The sequence below is a fragment of the Leptodactylus fuscus genome, chromosome 8, assembly GCF_031893055.1.
Source record: "Leptodactylus fuscus isolate aLepFus1 chromosome 8, aLepFus1.hap2, whole genome shotgun sequence".
Lineage (NCBI taxonomy): Eukaryota > Metazoa > Chordata > Amphibia > Anura > Leptodactylidae > Leptodactylus > Leptodactylus fuscus.
In genome coordinates this window covers 88,795,792-88,816,415 of record NC_134272.1, presented here as the reverse complement: position 1 = coordinate 88,816,415, position 20,624 = coordinate 88,795,792, and the positions used below count along the sequence as shown (strand labels likewise).

At 43.9% G+C, this 20,624-nt stretch overlaps 1 protein-coding gene across 1 annotated transcript in view; it reads right to left on the bottom strand.

The window, feature by feature from the left end:
• Positions 1–20,624, bottom strand: part of ASIC4 (acid sensing ion channel subunit family member 4) — a 176,784-nt gene that overhangs the window by 80,607 nt on the left and 75,553 nt on the right. The gene's annotated exons all lie outside the window — the stretch shown is intronic.

Here is a 20,624-nt window from a genome sequence, read left to right as displayed (position 1 = left end):
CATTATTCTGCTCCGTCTCCACTGCTATTTCTCGCTCTCCATCCTGTGAAATCCAACTTACAAGAAGAAGTAATATCAGGGCGACCAGAGTATATCTTTATGTGTATATATGTGTGTGGGGGGCATTAAAGGGCCGGGCGCCTTAAATATCTTCTGCGATCACAACATTGTCTTCTCCTGTAAGATCTCCGAGTTCTGGTCTCAGTCATTATATAGGAAGAAGTTGTGAAAATCTTCTCATTTACTTAATGTATCAATTTCTCCACATTTCAAGATCTCTGCTTGCTGGCATTGGGCAAGAAAGTAGCAATCTGTCAGCTAACTGGCTGATTGGTAACAATGTTACAGTAGTCACTGCCATACTAAATATTAACCAATACATGGCAGTGACATCACTAATAAACAGATATAATGTATATTGTACAGGATTACAAAACCATAGCTACATTCCTACAAACAGCGCCACACCTGTCCATGGGTTGTGTCTGGTATTGCATCTCCATTGATGTGCATGGACTTGAGCAGTGACACCTTACACATCCTACAAGTAATATCATGCACATGTAACCTATTGAAAAACAAGGCGACAAGTGTTCAATTTGCCTGCAGCGCCACCACAGGTGAAATGAAGCATCACCACACAGTTCTAATGGAAAATAATTGGCTGTTTGTGCAATGCATGGTCATGTAGGGTCCTTGGGACCGGGGGACCTTTCTTGTAACTATTTGATGGGGGTCCTGAACCCTAAACCTGGGACCCTCCTCTAGTTAAGTATATGAATATGGTTTGCCTAAAGCAGACCCCCTTTTAGCATTGCCATTGGTTTTCTGCTCCCCCGCTCCCTGGCTTTATGTTTCCTCTTTATGATTATTCCGGGTTCTGATTCTGCCAGCGTTCTCTTCCTTTTAGTGGCCGGGATGAAGGAGCTGACATGGCTTCCTCCAGGGCTCTCAGCGTCATTGTCATTCAGTCTGCGCATTTACTGCAATCACTAAACCTTTCCTCCCCTGGACGCCGGGCCGCTCCTTCCCTTCACTGTATCAGGACTAGTTTTTTGTTTTTACCTTGATAAATCTGTTGCAGTTTTGTGGAGTTTTTAGTGTATTTTCCTCCATTTATGTAAAAGTGGGAAAAAATGCAACAAATAAAACTAATGTGTAAATCCTGCAAAACCTTATATTCTTACATCCAGAGATCCTTATATTCTTACATCCTTACATCCTGAGATCCTTACATACTCACATCTTTACACTAACTGGATTTTTTTTACCCCCGCTCCAATTGTAGTGAAGGTTTTCAGTTCATTCTATTTTATTATCTTGTGATTATTTTCTTTATTGGTTTATCTATTGGATACATAGTTGCAGTCCTCAGGGTGACTTTATACGAATCCTCTGGATCCTTTCTATCCTTGATAAGATACAAGACAGTTCAAAGATTTTAGGCAAGTGTGGAAAAAATGCTGCACAGTTAAAAAAGGTGACCCCCCCCCCCCCCCATACTCACCTGTCCCCGACGTCTCCCAGCGCGGTCCAGTCCTGCTGCTTTGCTGTCTTGTTTTGACATCCCAGGGTCCCTTTCCTTAGGGGGCGTTCACACTACCGTCTGTGTCTGACAGGTAGTGTCCGCTCCTAGTGTCTGTTCAAAATCTGGCATGGACATTAGGAGCAGACACTAGCTGTGTCCATGACACTTGTCATTCATTTAAATGGCGATCGGGTGCGTTCTTTTACACTCCGTGCCTGTCTTTCACTGTCCGCTTGTAAAGATGTCCGACTTTTCAAGCGGACAGAAAAACCAGACACCAAAAACAATAGAACAAATTCCCTGGACAATCCCTTTAATAGTTTATTTTTGTAAATTACCAAAATGAAGAGAATGAATAAAAAAGAGAAATGTAAATCTCATCAATATTCGGTGTGACCTTTGCCCTTTGCCCCCCATCAGTTCTTCTCGGTACTTGCAGACAGTATTTGGCAGAACTGGGCAGGGAGGTTGTTCCCGCCGCCATCTTGGAGAACTAAGCCCAGATCTTCTCAGGATATTGCTTGCTCCAATCCGTCTGTCTCTTCATGTCATCCCAGACAGACTGGATGATGAGATCAGTGTTATTTGTGTGGGGGCCGGATTATCACTTCCAGGACTCCTCCTCCAAAGAGCAAAGGTCACACCAAATATTGATGGGATTTCTCTTTTTTTCCATTCACTTCATAAACTAAAGCATTAACCCTTCTATCTCTGTACTTATCTTTGTGGCATTTCTTATCACTTTTCCACAGCACTTGCAGGATTTTCTCCTCCCTGTTTCTTCCCTTATCTCAGAGCCATGGCTCCCTTTACATAAGAGCTTGTTGATCCTTGGCGGTTGGCGCTTGCGATGTTTCTCCGGGTCTCAGGGTTTATTCTTTCCATTTACGTTCTAACCTGCACTTGAGACATCATCAGACATAACTGTAATGTACAAGACCCCGGAGCTTCCTGAAGGGCCGCTATGTGAGCAAATTAAGAAATAGTTCCTGCTTCCCCAGAACCTCTTGAGATGTTCTCCTGTCTAGCAACTGAGCTCACCCAGACGTGATGGCCAGATATAGACCAGTAAATAGCCGACCTCCTCCCTGTGTGGAATAAAGGACAATTCATGGGACCGATGGCCCCTGTGTCATAGTTATTCCCCTTTAAGGTAGCACCCATCTACTCCCTGGACGAGCGCTGATTATGGTGAGGGGTCCATACTGTATACGTACCATGTGCAGATGTAGCAGTGCCCAGTATGTTATTTGTCTCTATATACAAGACTTTCATCATGTGCTATTTTTTTAATGCCCCTTATGTGACCGTTTTCAGAGCAGTGAAACCCTATGGGTGTATGACGGTGAATAACGCTTGTCCATTTTTACAGTCAGTGAGGAAGATTTAATATTATTTCAAGTTTCAAGTCGCAAAATTAGTTGTCGCTTTTTGCCATTGGTGAAGTTTCCCTATAGTATGTTACAATGTGACGGCATCTACAATCCTTAGATACAATGTTGCGATCTTCAGCACCGCAGTCTCATAAAGTCCTAAGATTGTTTGTATCAATATATAGAATTGCAGGTGAAGCTACTGAATTATATGATACACAGACAAGGTGCCCTAAGGAGTTAAAGGGCTATCCGGGGGATAATAAAGCTTACAAATGGATTCCGGGCCCCGGTTAAGCTTTATTACTAACCCAAGCTCCATTTATTACGTGTGAGGGAAGGCAGCCGGGGAGGCCAAAACTATTGCTCTTCTGCCTCCCCTGCAGCCCCTCTGACTCTCAGTCACGTAACCAGCTGTGCGCTATTTGATGGATGTGTGGACTGAATAGTGAGGTATCGGTGATGTCCGTGAGAGTCAGAACATCAGCAGGGGAGATGGAGGGATAGGAGTTCTGCCCTCCCCGGGTGCCCTCCACATGGGTAATAAACAGGGCTCCAGGATGGACATTTGCAATAAAGCTTAACCAGTGCGGTTTTTCCTGCAGCACTTTTTGCAAAAAGTCCACAGAGGTTTCCAGTATTTCTCTCGGTACAATTAACATGTTGCAATTTCCAAAAACACAATGGTTTTGGAAATCGCAGCGTGTATTTTTCTGCAAGGTGTGAGTGGGATTTTCTAGAATCCCATCCACTTTGCAGGGACTGTAAAACACCACGGTTTACGCCACATGTTGCCCCGGGCTAAAAGCACGCTGAGTTCTGCTACATCTGTAGGATAAAGATGACGGCGGATGGAGTGTGGCGTGTCGGGCAGGACGCGCGCCCCATCCTGTTGATGTGTACTAAGTGTTGTTTACTCTGTTAAATAACGTTGGTGTCACCATCGAGGAGATAATTAACACGGTGACAGCGAGTGCTGGATGCTGACCGCCATCTATTGGCTTCAGCTGTCTGATTATTCGCGGCTCAGCGGTGGCACTGGCTGTCAGGAGTGTCACATTCCCCCGAGACACACAGTTGTCACCCAGTGTCATGGACAGATCTGAAGCCAAGACCCCTCACCCACAAGATTCTTGTCTTCTCTTACCTCGTAAAGCAGTGTCAGTCTTGGCCGCCCTGATAAAGAGCTGGAAGGTGAACATTACTGAGCAGAAATAACCGCTATTCTGTCCTAATAACAGGGGACAGTGGAAGGGACAGGTAATAATCTGGATGGGAGGGCAGCGCTGCAGCAAGGCGCCTGCACAATGCACAGGGATGCCAATATTGTGAATTTAAGGCTTAAAGGCGCCTTGTACATCAGAAAACTCTGGCCTACAAGGCATAAAATGTAGCATTTTTTTTTTTTTTTTTTTACACAAATTGGGTTTTTGCTTAAAAAAACGGTGACTTTTTGCACAGTGGGTGGTGAGCAGAGCGAAGAGGTCGAGTGTGGATAATAAAAGGAGTAGGGGAGATGGATCAGCACCTAGGACAGCGGCCACAGCCCCTAGGACAGCGGCCATAGCACCTAGGACAGCGGCCACAGCCAGTAATCGCTGCAAATAATGAGGCCGGGCGACTGAAATCACCAGCTAGGAATTGGCTGCTTATTGGCAAGTATTGAATCTGGGAGATCTCAGGAGTTTGTGTATTAGGCTGAGCCGGGTCCATCCAGTGCAAAGTCCATATGAAATCCTGGACAAAAAAGTCCTGCAAGCCCTAGTTTATCTGGCAATGTCAAGGAGAAAATACCCGACAAACCCCATTACATAGAGTCCATTGGGATCCATTGTCGTCTGTCAGTAGATGGATTGTTTCCCCACACTTCTGGTCTTGCAGAAAACCATAAGAATGGACAGGACGTCGTAGATGTGAACCTTTAGGATGCAATCTGGCACTTGGTACTAGGACTATATCCACTGCAATGATGCATAGAAGAATAGGATTTTTGCAGACACTGAATCATAAGGGGCTGCGGGAGAAGAGAGCTCAGAGTGGAATTCATTTCATGAGAGGGAAGACTGGATGTATTGTAAGATGGCCGGTCAGAACAAAATTTGGCAAAACCCTCAATATTCAGAGGAACCTGAGTAAGAACATGGCTGCCTAGATACAGATTCAGGAGTCCTTGTCAGGGTCACATGAACTTTCTAAGCACAGGCAGCAACAGGTCTGTGATAAAACGGCATGGATGGCACCTGGATGCTGCTTGTGTGCCGCCTGCGCCTCTATGGAGCCATTGATTTCCTGCAGTGAGCCTGTCCCGTAAAATGGACAGGTATAGGATCTATCCTGCGCTCTGTCCAGGGACAGGTCCTAATACAATCTATGAGCGGGTGTATGGGGCCATAGAGAATAATAGCTGATAAAAACACAGCTAGCAAACTGACAAAGCGAATGTTCATGTGCTTGGAGCCTTATATCCTTATAGCTGTCTACTTCCATATATCCATGCCTTCCCCTATAGCTGTCTCTTTCCTTCCCTCCATGCCTTCCCCTATAGCTGTCTCTTTCCTTCCCTCCATTCCTTCCCCTATAGCTGTCTCTTTCCTTCCCCTATAGCTGTCTCTTTCCTTCCCCTATAGCTGTCTCTTTCCTTCCCCTATAGCTGTCTCTTTCCTTCCCCTATAGCTGTCTCTTTCCTTCCCCTATAGCTGTCTCTTTCCTTCTCTCCATACTTTCCCCTATATCTGTCTCTTTCCTTCCCTCCATGCCTTCCCCTATAGCTGTCTCTTTCCTTCCCTCCATGCCTTCCCCTATAGCTGTCCTACGACCTCCTCTGACTGACCACACCGGGCCCGCCGTTATTGGTATCCTTCTGTTCATTTTTTACTGTTTTTACTTTCATTTTTTATTTTTTATTTTTTTTATTTTTTTATCATTTTTATTTTATTTTTTCACTATTTTTGCTTTCATTTTTTAATTTTTAATTTTTTATTTTTTCAATTTTTAATAAAAAAATTTTTTGTATCCAAAATGTTATTTTTTCACGTATCTCTTTCATTCCTTGTTCTTCTCATTCCTTTCTCTACTTGTGGTGTTCCTCACCTTTACTTACCTCTTTTTTCTGGTTCACTGGCTTATAAGGTCTATTTAGTTACATTTGTATAGTTATATCTACTTTTACCACTCTCATTAGTCACTTTATTATTCCCCCGGTCATAGATTAAGTGCACGTATCATAGTCTGACTTCGTCTCACCATTTTAACCGTATACGCGCATGCGCCGAGCCGCGCATGCGCGTTTCTTCATTTCTTATACTTAGATTCTACAGGATTTTCTTGTCCTTTCTTAACGCGCCGACCCGCGCATGCGCGTTCTATCGCACACACGTAGGCGCGACTAGGACCAATCAGGAGAGGTCCGGCGCCGTATTTAATGGGCGGTTACACGCCACTCCAACTGCGCTTTCCTTTGGCAGTCAGCCTGGTTCATTTTTGCGCAGTACCACACTACCCACAGCGGGCTTGGTCAGGTTCCAGCGGAGGTAAGGTCCCCTTGAGAACGAGCAACTAGGTTATTACATTACCCGATTGCACTGATTTTAAGATCCATACATTGTGCTACTTGCAGGTACTTGTGAGCCTCCATTATCTCAACATTGATCTCATTGTTGTTTCTACTGCAAGACAGGTGATATTCTCTTTCTTCTTTTTCTTCAATTTTGGAACTAGTTTATTACATTTGATTATGACACATTATTTGCCTTGACTAAGTACGTCCTATAGACAACTGCTATGTTTCCCTTGTTATTGGCAAACCTCACTCCTGGCTCTTGTATGGCTTGTTTGTATATATTGTGTATACTCTGTACATATTTGTGTTTTGTACCACAAAGTGTCACACCGATTGTTTGTTAACCACCAAAAGTTTATTGATTTATTTTTTTCTGATATTTATGTAGAGTCTGACGAAGGTCCAGAAGGACCGAAAACGTTCACACTTGAACTCTACTAATAAAACACGTTTGGTTGGACACCAGTCTTTGTGAAGCTTCTCTTTGTCATGCTGTGACGGGGTGGGACCCTAGCTTCACTACATAAGGTCTAAGCCTGTATCCCTTTGAATACTTTGCTCACCCCCATTCCTTCCCCTATAGCTGTCTCTTTCCTCACCTCCATGCCTTCCCCTATAGCTGTCTCTTTCCTTCTCTCCATGCCTCCCCCTATAGCTGTCTCTTTCCTTCCCCTATAGCTGTCTCTTTCCTTCCCCTATAGCTGTCTCTTGCCTTCCCCTATAGCTGTCTCTTGCCTTCCCCTATAGCTGTCTCTTGCCTCCCCCTATAGCTGTATCTTTCCTTCTCTCCATGCCTTCCCCTATAGCTGTCTCTTTCCTCACCCCCATTCCTCCCCCTATAGCTGTCTCTTTCCTTCCCTCCATGCCTTCCCCTATAGCGGTCTCTTTCCTTCCCCTATAGCTGTCTCTTTCCTCACCCCCATTCCTTCCCCTATAGCTGTCTCTTTCCTTCCCCTATAGCTGTCTCTTTCCTTCCCCTATAGCTGTCTCTTGCCTCCCCCTATAGCTGTATCTTTCCTTCCCCTATAGCTGTCTCTTTCCTTCCCTCCATGCCTTCCCCTATAGCTGTCTCTTTCCTTCCCCTATAGCTGTCTCTTTCCTCACCCCCATTCCTCCCCCTATAGCTGTCTCTTTCCTTCCCTCCATGCCTTCCCCTATAGCGGTCTCTTTCCTTCCCTCCATGCCTTCCCCTATAGCTGTCTCTTTCCTTCCCTCCATGCCTTCCCCTATAGCTGTCTCTTTCCTCACCCCCATTCCTTCCCCTATAGCTGTCTCTTTCCTTCCCCTATAGCTGTCTCTTTCCTTCCCCTATAGCTGTCTCTTTCCTTCCCCTATAGCTGTCTCTTTCCTCACCCCCATTCCTCCCCCTATAGCGGTCTCTTTCCTTCCCTCCATGCCTTCCCCTATAGCTGTCTCTTTCCTTCCCCTATAGCTGTCTCTTTCCTCACCTCCATACCTTCCCCTATAGCTGTCTCTTGCCTTCCCCTATAGCTGTCTCTTGCCTTCCCCTATGGCCATGCCTTCCCAGCAGCTGATATAAGCTCATTGTTCTGGCGCCGGTCCAGCCGTGCCGTGTACAATCTGTGTGAGTGGTGCTCGGGATCATTAATATGACTGACACCCGGCGATTGGGTCACTGAATTGAAAACAGAGATTCATAAAAGACAAACAGACTTTCCTCCCATAATGCCGCGCTCTGACTTAATGCTGTAACTGGAAACCATAAAGCCATCATATATCAATCACTTTGCTCCCTTCAATCAAAATTGTTACAGCATTAACGGGCAGGAGTTAATTATGCGGGGAGTCAGCGCTAACTCCAGGGCGCCACCGTCAGGTCTGTCCATGTATTTGGCCAATGACTGAATTTCCCTTCTGGATGCAATAAAGGGGACTTTTGCATGAAAAGCTCTTGAGGAATTTTTAGGCAATGTTGCATCTTGTCTAGAGGCGCCAAGCCAGGGAACGTGGTGCAAGGTGAAATGGTAAGAACAGATCTCTGTGCACTCTGTGCAAGAGAATAACCAAGAGAGTGAGCCCATATCAGTATACCAGGGAATCTGCAGGAAACAAGGCGAGGTGGGGTGGGGGTGGGGTTGGCTGTCTGAGAACATAGAGCCTGAAATCTAATGGAATCACAGGCACCTGAGCAATAACATAACTTATAGCCCTGATCGTCTCTGCTCCCAAACCTGTGACTGGCTGAGCAGACCCAGCCAACTGGTATATAGGTATATTTATTATATTTTATTATATATATATATATTTATGGTATATAGGTATATATAGGTATATTGGTAGATAGGCAGAGCAACCTTAAAGGAAAAGCCATGCGACAAATGCAGATTCTGTACAGAAGAGAAGGCGCCTTTCCTATGAACTGTTCTTGTATGATAACCAGTATATCTCTCTCTGCAACTGTGCAAAGTGGGTAGGCATTTCTTGTTGTGATGTCATAGGTGTGCTATCTGCTAATCGTCAGCAACCTCCCCCCTCTCACCGCATAGAGTCAGAGAGACTGCAGTAGCATCTCCCCCTTCTCCCCTCTCTTTTCTCATATGGATATAATATAGGCCGACAGGTATAATATGAGCATGATAGAGACATATGGGTGTAATACTGACACAGGCACATAGTAAAGACATATCTGTATAATATAGACATAGATGTGTAATAGTCATACGCACATACTGGTGATGTCATCACAACTTGGTACGACTCATGTTGTACATGGTTATGTGAATTAGCCCTTGTAGTACTGCAATGGCCGGGCCAAGCATCTACACTGGCTCGTAGTCATACCACTGGGTTGGATTCCTGACATGCACATTAAATCTAATGAGGGGTTAAACACGCCGAGCGATCCGAGACATAAATACATTTTTATCTTTCTAATAAAGTCCAGTCTTTTAAAAGACGCTCACCACTTTTTGTAAGTGATATTTATTGATCAGATAAGAGCTCGGCCATTTGTGGTATTTTATAGCTCCATAGAGGAGGACTGACCTCAGAGCGCTGGGCGGATAGCAGGGAGCGGGGGAGGGGCGCTCTGCATTGTGCGCTGGATACAATCACAATGAAAGCTGTTACAATGTTACTAGTGGGGCAAATAAGTCAGAAACACAGCCATAGAAACTGTGTACATAGGGAATATCAGCTTTCTGCTATCTGGCCATAGCATGTGAATTCTCTGCTAGATGGCGCTATTGTCAATACAAATAGGATCCAGGTCCTCTGTATCATGCCCCAGTACTGCTAATCCAGCAATGACCACCCATAGGACACCTACAGCCAAACTACATCCTCAGTGGTCAGTGTCATACCCGAATACCACACGTGACCCCTGCGGTCCACCAAGGGACTTGAGCTTGATCATGTGATCACTTCTAAGGCTTTTCCATTGCAATGCACAGTATATCTCACAGTTATAGACACTTAGACATGGGGGCTGATTTCTTATGTCTTGTGTGGCAGAAAACTTAGGTGCAAGGCTTGAAAAAGTCAACATTTTTGGGAATTTTTGTGCAAAACTTGTGAGTTCTTAAGTTCTGTGTCCCGCACACCACTTTCCTGTAATGGGCCATTGCATGGGGTGTAGCAGGATCATCTGCCCCCTCCGATTTATCATCTTTTACCCCAGTTTTTTGGTGTTAGTGATGGCAGAACTATGTGCCGGTAAGGATCTGCTATAGATTTCTCTCTAGGAGCCCGCACGATGCTCCTAATAAAATACGTCCTTTCTGGCCAGGCAGGGATTAGCAAGACTGGAGCAGAAAATGGCGGCCTTGATAAATCAACCCCATGGTCTTTCCTTGGCTGCCATGTCTATGGGACGCCTATAAGAATCCTGCAGTATGGCGGCCGTCCCCGCACCATCACCATGCCATAAATATATCACTCAGAGGGTTAAAGACCTGTTGTCTGTACCCTAAATTCATGGTGTGGTTCATGAAAGGGTTAACCCATTGTGGTCCTGCTATCTTTGACTTTACCGCAGGAAGACGTTGCATATGGCAGATGTGAACAGCGCCTTGTACCGCTCACCGTACACTACAGTTACTTATCCAGAACCGGTGACCTGCAGTCAGGATTTAGGATGCCGGGAGAGGCCGTGATTACCTCGGTGCCGGGCTTCACCCTAATGTTATAAGCCATTACAGATCAGGGGCTCTAAATTGAAAGTCTTGATGGGTCATAATGTGTAGTGAGCGTCCACACGAGACACAATACATCACCGTGTCCCCTGAAGGTGAGAGAGCCACAACTCAGGAGCAATTTGTACCGGGAGGCTGCTACTTTATGGCCCAGTTAGACAGAACATGCGGGCGGTAATTTGTTCCTTGTATCAATTTATCTGGGATGGCGCTCACTGGGGATGGCAGGAGGAGAGCGCTCGGAGGCAGCTCAGGGCCTCAGGACGCCAATTTACTGCTCGCAGCTACAGGATCTGAGCGCCAGGCACGGCGGAAAACGAGGGGATTGCTGTGAACCTTGTGTCTTGTCACGTCTTCTGGTTCAGGTCAAGTTAGTCTCGGAGCAAAATAGTTTTTACGTTTTGGAAATGTTGCAAAAAAGAAGATAAAGATTTTTAACTTATAGGGTTAAAGGGGGACTCTAGCCTCACTCCAGTGCAACACTGCACCAAAGTGCATTGAATTATGGGAGCTTAAAGGGTGTGCGCATCTCCAAAACCGAATTTTGCATTGCACCAAAATTTAAAAAATGAAGCAATTTTGCAAATATTCTTAACTAGCTGGTAACCCCGACTTCGTCTGCGGTGATTGTAGCAGTGGGTAAATACAGGCGTGGGTAAGGTTTTCGTACTGTGTATAAGGTATGGGATATGAAATGTAACTTTGTATCTTGTTTTTGCTGTAATTCTGAGAATACGTGAGACTTTAGTGTTGAATGCTGCTCTATATTTTACAGCTCAATTTGTCCCGGACACACAGCCGCAAAATCAGGATCTATGTGTATGGTCCCATTGAAATGTACAGGACCAATTGTAGATAAAAGTCTGGCCCTGTGCATGACAGTTTAGTAACTCCATGCGCCTCTTATTAATAGCAATTAACCCCATCATGTCCCTCACATTAACCCTTGTGTAAGAGTTACTGATATGTGAGAGACTTGGAGGTAATAATTAAGTATCTTCATTATTGAGGTCTTTTATTATTACCTCCGTATGTCTCACATATTAGTAACCTTTATATGGGGCACACAGGGGTTAATATGAGGGACATGATGGGGTTTATTCCTATTAATGTGAGGTACATGGAGTTACTAACACTAAACTAATAACCCCAAATGCCTGACATTAATGAGAATAGGAACTAAAGGAAGGGACCTGTGTGCTTGTTACTGTCACTTTGCTAGCAGCTTCCTGTCCTCCTCAGGGAAACTTTGCAGGATGCAGACGGCAGGAGCTATCACTATAGCAGGCAGAGACCTGAGCGATTAAGCTCCACCCCCTGGGTTTCCTGCACCCCTCTCATTGGAGGGCAGTGAGAGAAGGGGAGTGTCCTTATGCCTCAGCTCTAGCAGAGCACTGAAGGGACGCTCCGACTTCATTTAACTCTTGCAGGTCCTGTGCTGCTGGTGTGCCAGTGATATATGGCAGGAGTGGCACTCTTGGCATGTGTGCCAGGGGTTGCTGACCTCTGCTGTAGAGGGTAATATGAATTTTGTGGCTTGCTATGGTCCAAAGTGTGTGAGATTGCAGAGATAGTGATGTGAGTTTGGGTTTTGTGGGGGTCCTGGGAAAAACGTATGTGCGCTATTGTGACGAAAAGTAGCCTATTGCGCAATCGAGTGTAGGGACTATGTTTGTGGAAAATTTCAGCCAAATCGGTGGAGCAGGTTTTGTGTGATTGAGGAACAAACATCCAAACATCCAAACATCCAAACACACAAACCCACAAACATCCAAACTCACAAACTTTCACCTTTATAATATTAATAGGATTAAAATATCCTATTACTTAGTGTACACAGCACCCGTGCAGGGGCAGAGGGAAACTGCAGAATTAGACCACACAGGGTAGGTTTGTAGTCTGTCACCATGGAGACACATCAGTCTGCATAGGAGCTGCATACACAAAATGTTAGGATATTTTTAATGAAGAACATTTGCAAGGTCGCTTTATGTTTTATTCTGCATGCATTGAAGCCATTAAGAAGCAGTTGCAAAAGTCTACACATCCTGGAACAGAATGAACTTCTATAGACAGCCAAAAAGTTCCAGGATATTGTAATCCAGCTGCGGCATATACAGAAATATCTCGTCCTCGGAATTACTCGCAGCTGTGTTTGTAAATGGCAATAAAATATTGCAAGTCACAGAATAATGCGGCTATATATACTCTGTGCTGTATCAGGTGCTTCATGGGGAACAACCAGTGCAGACGGATATAAAATGCTACAGGCGGTGGGGGGGGGCAATCATCTGTATCTACCGGTACACAAAACACCTACATAACCCAAATTACTGCCCGTGCACTGAGCATATGTAGGGTCAGGCGAGTGACCTTCCCCAAAAACATGCAGATATTAGAGGAATCATTGGAGCAGCTCCGAGGCTGCTTATTTCAGACGGAATCTCAGGGCTTGGACATGCCGTCCCAAAACACTCAAGCGGGTCCTGCACAAGCTGTAACAAATCTGCAAGATCTGTTTCTGCACACCATCCTTTGCAAATAATGTCTTGTACTCCAAACCCTTCCAAAGCTGCATTTAAATATCCGCTGTTAGGGAAAGCAAAAACCATAGCAGGTCTTTTGATCCCCTGATCACCTGATTGCTGGGGGACACGTCTCCCTTGTCCTGTGACTAGAGAATAAGTGTCCTTAATGGCACAACCCTTTATAATTTTTGATGCACTAGGGCAAAAAACCCCACAAAATTTGCAAAAATAGACTCTAGAGGTGACTGGAGTATTAGAGGTACACATATATGTATAATTTTGCACGGGGGTTTGGCTACTGAAGTGAAATACATAACTCTACCCTGTAGTGAATGGGTCAATGTGACCCTATGACCCTATGTTCCCCGGGCCCCCGCTGGCTACTGTACGGCCACCTTCACTATTGTGCAAAATATTGCAGTAGAATCATTGCAGCAAAACAACAGGTAATAGCACAGGCCATAAAGACGTCTCCGGGGACCTCACACGTTGATTACTGCCCTTGGCATAAAGCTTGCAATTTTTTAATTTTTAACCCAAAATTGGTTTCCAGGAAGCCGGGGGCCCACGGGAACGCCACATGACTTCAGTTCATTCGGAGATACTCAGGGGAGCTGTAACTCAACCTCGGCCTCATCTGCTTCTTTCTTGTACATTACCACTACCTTGATGGCAGCGTCTCAGCGGATTCTCAGCGCCCCGGGCGCCTACATGGGTTTAATATCCGTTTAACATGCAATAACTACCAGTCGTGTGCTGCAATTTAGTGAATCTGCCGGCAGAAGTAATTATTCAGCATCTTTCCCGCCAGTCAGCAAATCTTTATTTTATTGAATGTTACGCTGGAAATTTACAGTTTGGAATGCGGGAAAATCGTTGTCAGATGAAAAATGATAATAATGTCCGAACCAACGTGTCATTATATAAACGTGCCGCGATGAAGGGCCTGGAAACTGTGTCGCTATAAAGTGGACAAACATATTAGAGTCTCGCTGGTGCAGACGGTAGGTGGCAGAGGCAGCCATGTTGGAAGTGAAGTGAACCCGAAGAAAAGCAATAAATCTATAACCGCTTTATCGTGACTGTAACGGAATTGGAATATTGACCTGATCCGTAATAGTCAATGCACAGCTAGATACAACGACACCGGGCGGTAATGTGCAAGAGTATATAGAATGGCTGCAGAGTATGGAAGGGCATTGGGCGGTATTATAGTAGTTACATTCTTGTATATAGGGGCAGTGTTATAGTAGTTATATTCTTGTACATAGGAGTAGTATTATAGTAGTTATATTCTTATACATAGGAGCAGTATTATAGTAGTTATATTCTTGTACATAGGTGTAGTATTATAGTAGTTATATTCTTGTATATAGGGGCAGTATTATAGTAGTTATATTCTTGTACATAGGAGGTAGTATTATAGTAGTTATATTCTTGTATATAGGGGCAGTATTATAGTAGTTATATTCTTGTATATAGGGGCAGTGTTATAGTAGTTATATTCTTGTATATAGGGGCAGTGTTATAGTAGTTATATTCTTGTACATAGGAGCAGTATTATAGTAGTTATATTCTTGTACATAGGAGCAGTATTATAGTAGTTATATTCTTGTATATAGGAGCAGTATTATAGTAGTTATATTCTTGTACATAGGAACAGTATTATAGTAGTTATATTCTTGTACATAGGAGGTAGTATTATAGTAGTTATATTCTTGTACATAGGAGGTAGTATTATAGTAGTTATATTCTTGTATATAGGAGTAGTATTATAGTAGTTATATTCTTGTACATAGGAGTAGTATTATAGTAGTTATATTCTTGTACATAGGAGGTAGTATTATAGTAGTTATATTCTTGTATATAGGAGTAGTATTATAGTAGTTATATTCTTGTACATAGGAGTAGTATTATAGTAGTTATATTCTTGTATATAGGAGTAGTATTATAGTAGTTATATTCTTGTACATAGGAGTAGTATTATAGTAGTTATATTCTTGTACATAGGAGGTAGTATTATAGTAGTTATATTCTTGTATATAGGGGCAGTGTTATAGTAGTTATATTTTTGTACATAGGAGGTAGTATTATAGTAGTTATATTCTTGTACATAGGAGGTAGTATTATAGTAGTTATATTCTTGTATATAGGAGTAGTATTATAGTAGTTATATTCTTGTACATAGGAGTAGTATTATAGTAGTTATATTCTTGTACATAGGAGGTAGTATTATAGTAGTTATATTCTTGTACATAGGAGTAGTATTATAGTAGTTATATTCTTGTACATAGGAGTAGTATTATAGTAGTTATATTCTTGTACATAGGAGGTAGTATTATAGTAGTTATATTCTTGTACATAGGAGGTAGTATTATAGTAGTTATATTCTTGTATATAGGAGTAGTATTATAGTAGTTATATTCTTTTACATAGGAGTAGTATTATAGTAGTTATATTCTTGTACATAGGAGGTAGTATTATAGTAGTTATATTCCTGTACATAGGAGTAGTATTATAGTAGTTATATTCTTGTACATAGGAGGTAGTATTATAGTAGTTATATTCTTGTACATAGGAGTAGTATTATAGTAGTTATATTCTTGTACATAGGAGCAGTATTATAGTAGTTATATTGTTGTATATAGGGGCAGTATTATGGTCCATTCACATGCCGCAAAATCACAGCCGCAAAATAATGCTGCGTATACGATCCAGGCTCCCATTGAAATCAATGGGAGCTTTTACGGCGCTCAAAATCTCACACGCTGTATACGTCTCAGGTCACGCGGCACGTTACTCCATGTGAATGGACCCTTATAGTAGTTATATTCCTGCCTGGTTATCGTTCCCCTTCCTTCGTATCTCTCAGTAGCTTGTTCCAGGTACTTTATCCAGCAGGGGGTGACACTGAGCACCAGTAAAATCTCCTAATAGTCTAAATGAGAGATAATATAATCCCTGCTCTGTCCTTGACATAATGGACACAGTTTTGGATGAGATATGCTGCACTGTAATATCCAGTATGGAGGGATGATGGGGGTTGTATTTATGTGTTTGGCGCTTTCCCTTTAACAATCATGCTAATCCTTCTGTTCATCTTCCATTTCTTGGTCTGAACTTTCTGCTCCTCCTCTCGGCAATAAGAATAGTGCAGTAAATGACAGCCCGGCTGCTTTTCTTCTCAGACCTCCATGATTAATTCACTTGTTTGCTTCTCCCTTAACTAGAAAACACACGTAAAGATTGAAGAAAACAGGTGAAATAACGGCGCCCGGGATGCGTAGGAGGGGGGAGAGATTTGGAAGTTACACGATGCAAAACACCAAGGGAGGACGGGCTGATTGACAGATCACGGGTGACAGTTAACCCTTGCATGCCATCGATGCAGAGCTTTGCCGCAAACGACTCTACAGGGGTCCAAAGACAAGACAAAGCGGCAGCGAGTGACAGCTCCAGATCTCATGTCTATAGCCCACTTAGCCGTGGCGGCAATAAAGCTGTCTACGTGATAAGTTGGGCCGCCGCATGAAGATTTTCTCCCTCCATAGCAGAGTAGATCTTTCCGTGGCACGCTATCTCTCTTGATCTGTGTTTGTAAATGGCTTGGCTATTCTCTTATTGATCGTCCGCATCCCAAGGCGCTTTTATAAGAACATTAGACAGAGCAGTCACATGTTGTCCAACCTGTCGCTGGAACGCGGACATCTATACAGCTGGGGACAAAACAGGGACAAGTCGGTCGATAAACTCCCTCGCCTTCTCTGCCACAATTGTCCTCCTCTGGAAATACATGAACTGTGTAGAAGGAAAGGGTTAACGGGGGTTTCCCATGAATAAGACAATTGTTAGATCTATAGACAATTAGAAGATGAATGTTACTGCAAATATGAATAATTAAATATTTTACAGATTTTATAATTTTTCTCCAGCCCAGCCATGATGTCCTTATCAGGAGGGGACACTACATGTATGAGAAGATAACCCGACCACAATAAGGACATCATGGCTGGTTATCAGGAGGACACTACATGTATGAGAAGATAACCCGACCACAATAAGGACATCATGGCTGGTTATCAGGAGGACACTACATGTAGGAGAAGATAACCTGACCACAATAAGGACATCATGGCTGGTTATCAGGAGGACACTACATGTATGAGAAGATAACCCGACCACAATAAGGACATCATGGCTGGTTATCAGGAGGACACTACATGTATGAGAAGATAACCTGACCACAATAAGGACATCATGGCTGGTTATCAGGAGGACACTACATGTATGAGAAGATAACCCGACCACAATAAGGACATCATGGCTGGTTATCAGGAGGACACTACATGTATGAGAAGATAACCTGACCACAATAAGGACATCATGGCTGGTTATCAGGAGGACACTACATGTATGAGAAGATAACCCGACCACAATAAGGATATCATGGCTGGTTATCAGGAGGACACTACATGTATGAGAAGATAACCCGACCACAATAAGGACATCATGGCTGGTTATCAGGAGGACACTACATGTATGAGAAGATAACTAGAGATGAGCGAACACTAAAATGTTCGAGGTTCGAAATTCGATTCGAACAGCCGCTCACTGTTCGAGTGTTCGAATGGGTTTCGAACCCCATTATAGTCTATGGGGAACATATACTCGTTAAGGGGGAAACCCAAATTCGTGTCTGGAGGGTCACCAAGTCCACTATCACACCCCAGGAAATGATACCAACACCCTGGAATGACACTGGGACAGCAGGGGAAGCATGTCTGGGGGCATAAAAGTCACTTTATTTCATGGAAATCCCTGTCAGTTTGCGATTTTCGCAAGCTAACTTTTCCCCATAGAAATGCATTGGCCAGTGCTGATTGGCCAGAGTACGGAACTCGACCAATCAGCGCTGGCTCTGCTGGAGGAGGCGGAGTCTAAGATCGCTCCACACCAGTCTCCATTCAGGTCCGACCTTAGACTCCGCCTCCTCCGGCAGAGCCAGCGCTGATTGGCCGAAGGCTGGCCAATGCATTCCTATGCGAATGCAGAGACTTAGCAGTGCTGAGTCAGTTTTGCTCAACTACACATCTGATGCACACTCGGCACTGCTACATCAGATGTAGCAATCTGATGTAGCAGAGCCGAGGGTGCACTAGAACCCCTGTGCAAACTCAGTTCACGCTAATAGAATGCATTGGCCAGCGCTGATTGGCCAATGCATTCTATTAGCCCGATGAAGTAGAGCTGAATGTGTGTGCTAAGCACACTCATTCAGCACTGCTTCATCACGCCAATACAATGCATTAGCCAGTGCTGATTGGCCAGAGTACGGAATTCGGCCAATCAGCGCTGGCTCTGCTGGAGGAGGCGGAGTCTAAGGTCGGACCTGAATGGAGACTGGTGTGGAGCGATCTTAGACTCCGCCTCCTCCAGCAGAGCCAGCGCTGATTGGCCGAATTCCGTACTCTGGCCAATCAGCGCTGGCCAATGCATTCTATTAGCCCGATGAAGTAGAGCTGAATGTGTGTGCTTAGCACACACATTCAGCTCTACTTCATCGGGCTAATAGAATGCATTGGCCAATCAGCGCTGGCCAATGCATTCTATTAGCTTGATGAAGCAGAGTGTGCACAAGGGTTCAAGCGCACCCTCGGCTCTGATGTAGCAGAGCCGAGGGTGCACAAGGGTTCAAGTGCACCCTCGGCTCTCCTACATCAGAGCCGAGGGTGCGCTTGAACCCTTGTGCAGCCTCAGCTCTGCTACATCAGAGCCGAGGGTGCGCTTGAACCCTTGTGCACACTCTGCTTCATCAAGCTAATAGAATGCATTGGCCAGCGCTGATTGGCCAGAGTACGGAATTCGGCCAATCAGCGCTGGCCAATGCATCCCTATGGGAAAAAGTTTATCTCACAAAAATCACAATTACACACCCGATAGAGCCCCAAAAAGTTATTTTTAATAACATTCCCCCCTAAATAAAGGTTATCCCTAGCTATCCCTGCCTGTACAGCTATCCCTGTCTCATAGTCACAAAGTTCACATTCTCATATGACCCGGATTTGAAATCCACTATTCGTCTAAAATGGAGGTCACCTGATTTCGGCAGCCAATGACTTTTTCCAATTTTTTTCAATGCCCCCGGTTTCGTAGTTCCTGTCCCACCTCCCCTGCGCTGTTATTGGTGCAAAAAAGGCGCCAGGGAAGGTGGGAGGGGAATCGAATTTTGGCGCACTTTACCACGCGGTGTTCGATTCGATTCGAACATGGCGAACACCCTGATATCCGATCGAACATGTGTTCGATAGAACACTGTTCGCTCATCTCTAAAGATAACCTGACCACAATAGGGACATTATGGCTGGGTTTAATTAAAAAAAAAAAAAAAAAAAAAGTGATACATTTCATGTATATATGATTAGGTTTGTTGAAATCCCCTCTTAAGTCTAAGACTATACAATAACTATACATATATACTGTGTTGAAGTCTTATGTCACCTTGATGGTGTTTTTTGGGCTGAATGGGCTAAGCGGCAATAGCAGACCTGACTGTCCAATTCTGGGCCGCCTGCACTCATCACTAGGGGGAGCTGACTGCATATAAATCCATAAAGTTATCTCTCTCCATGGGATAGGCAATGGGGGGGGGGGGGGTCTGATGTCTGGGATCCTCGGCTGTCAGGACATTGGGGGCTGAATGTACCAGTAAGTGCTCCATGTAGAGCTCCAATATATGTAGATATATTATGAGAATAATCAGGACCTATAAATGATACATTGTTTTACTGACATAATAAGAGAATTCGCAGCCATATGTTACAATGTTTCATAAATCTATCTTGTTACAATGTTGCATATTGCATTAACTCCTTGTAAACCAAGACAATTTAGAATAGTCTCAGCACAGATGAGTTCTGACAATCTGCTGTAGAATTTGGCATTTCTAGGTGTAGATTCAGTCTCGGGGACACATGTAATGACTTTGCCTTCCCCAGCACAGACTGAAGTCCCAATTTCTTTCGTTTTCATGGCTGAGATACATAAACAACGTCTGTTTTCTGACACCTCTCCAGCTCTACGCTGAAATTACCTGAAGTTGTATAGTGTCTACATCAGGAACGTAGGAGAAATCGCAACACCTTCAGATTGGTCCCCAGGAATGTTGGCACTGATATATACAATATACACCTGTTCTATGGAGAGGAGATACTTTATACTGTAGGTGAATTGGGTGAAAGGAAGCCCTGCAATCCTAAAAAGGTGCCCGCAAAATGTGCCAAGACTGAATGGCTAAGAAGACAAACCACATGGAGATAGCTGGTTGCAGATAAAACTGCGTCAAAACTGCATTGGAACAACCTGCAAGTCAGGACACACGCAGGGAATGAAGGTAAATATCGCAGGAATTTTAATTACTTTTTTAGACATTTTTTCAACAACAACATTCTTTTCTGTTCTATCTCTTTCCTGTAACGTGCAGAT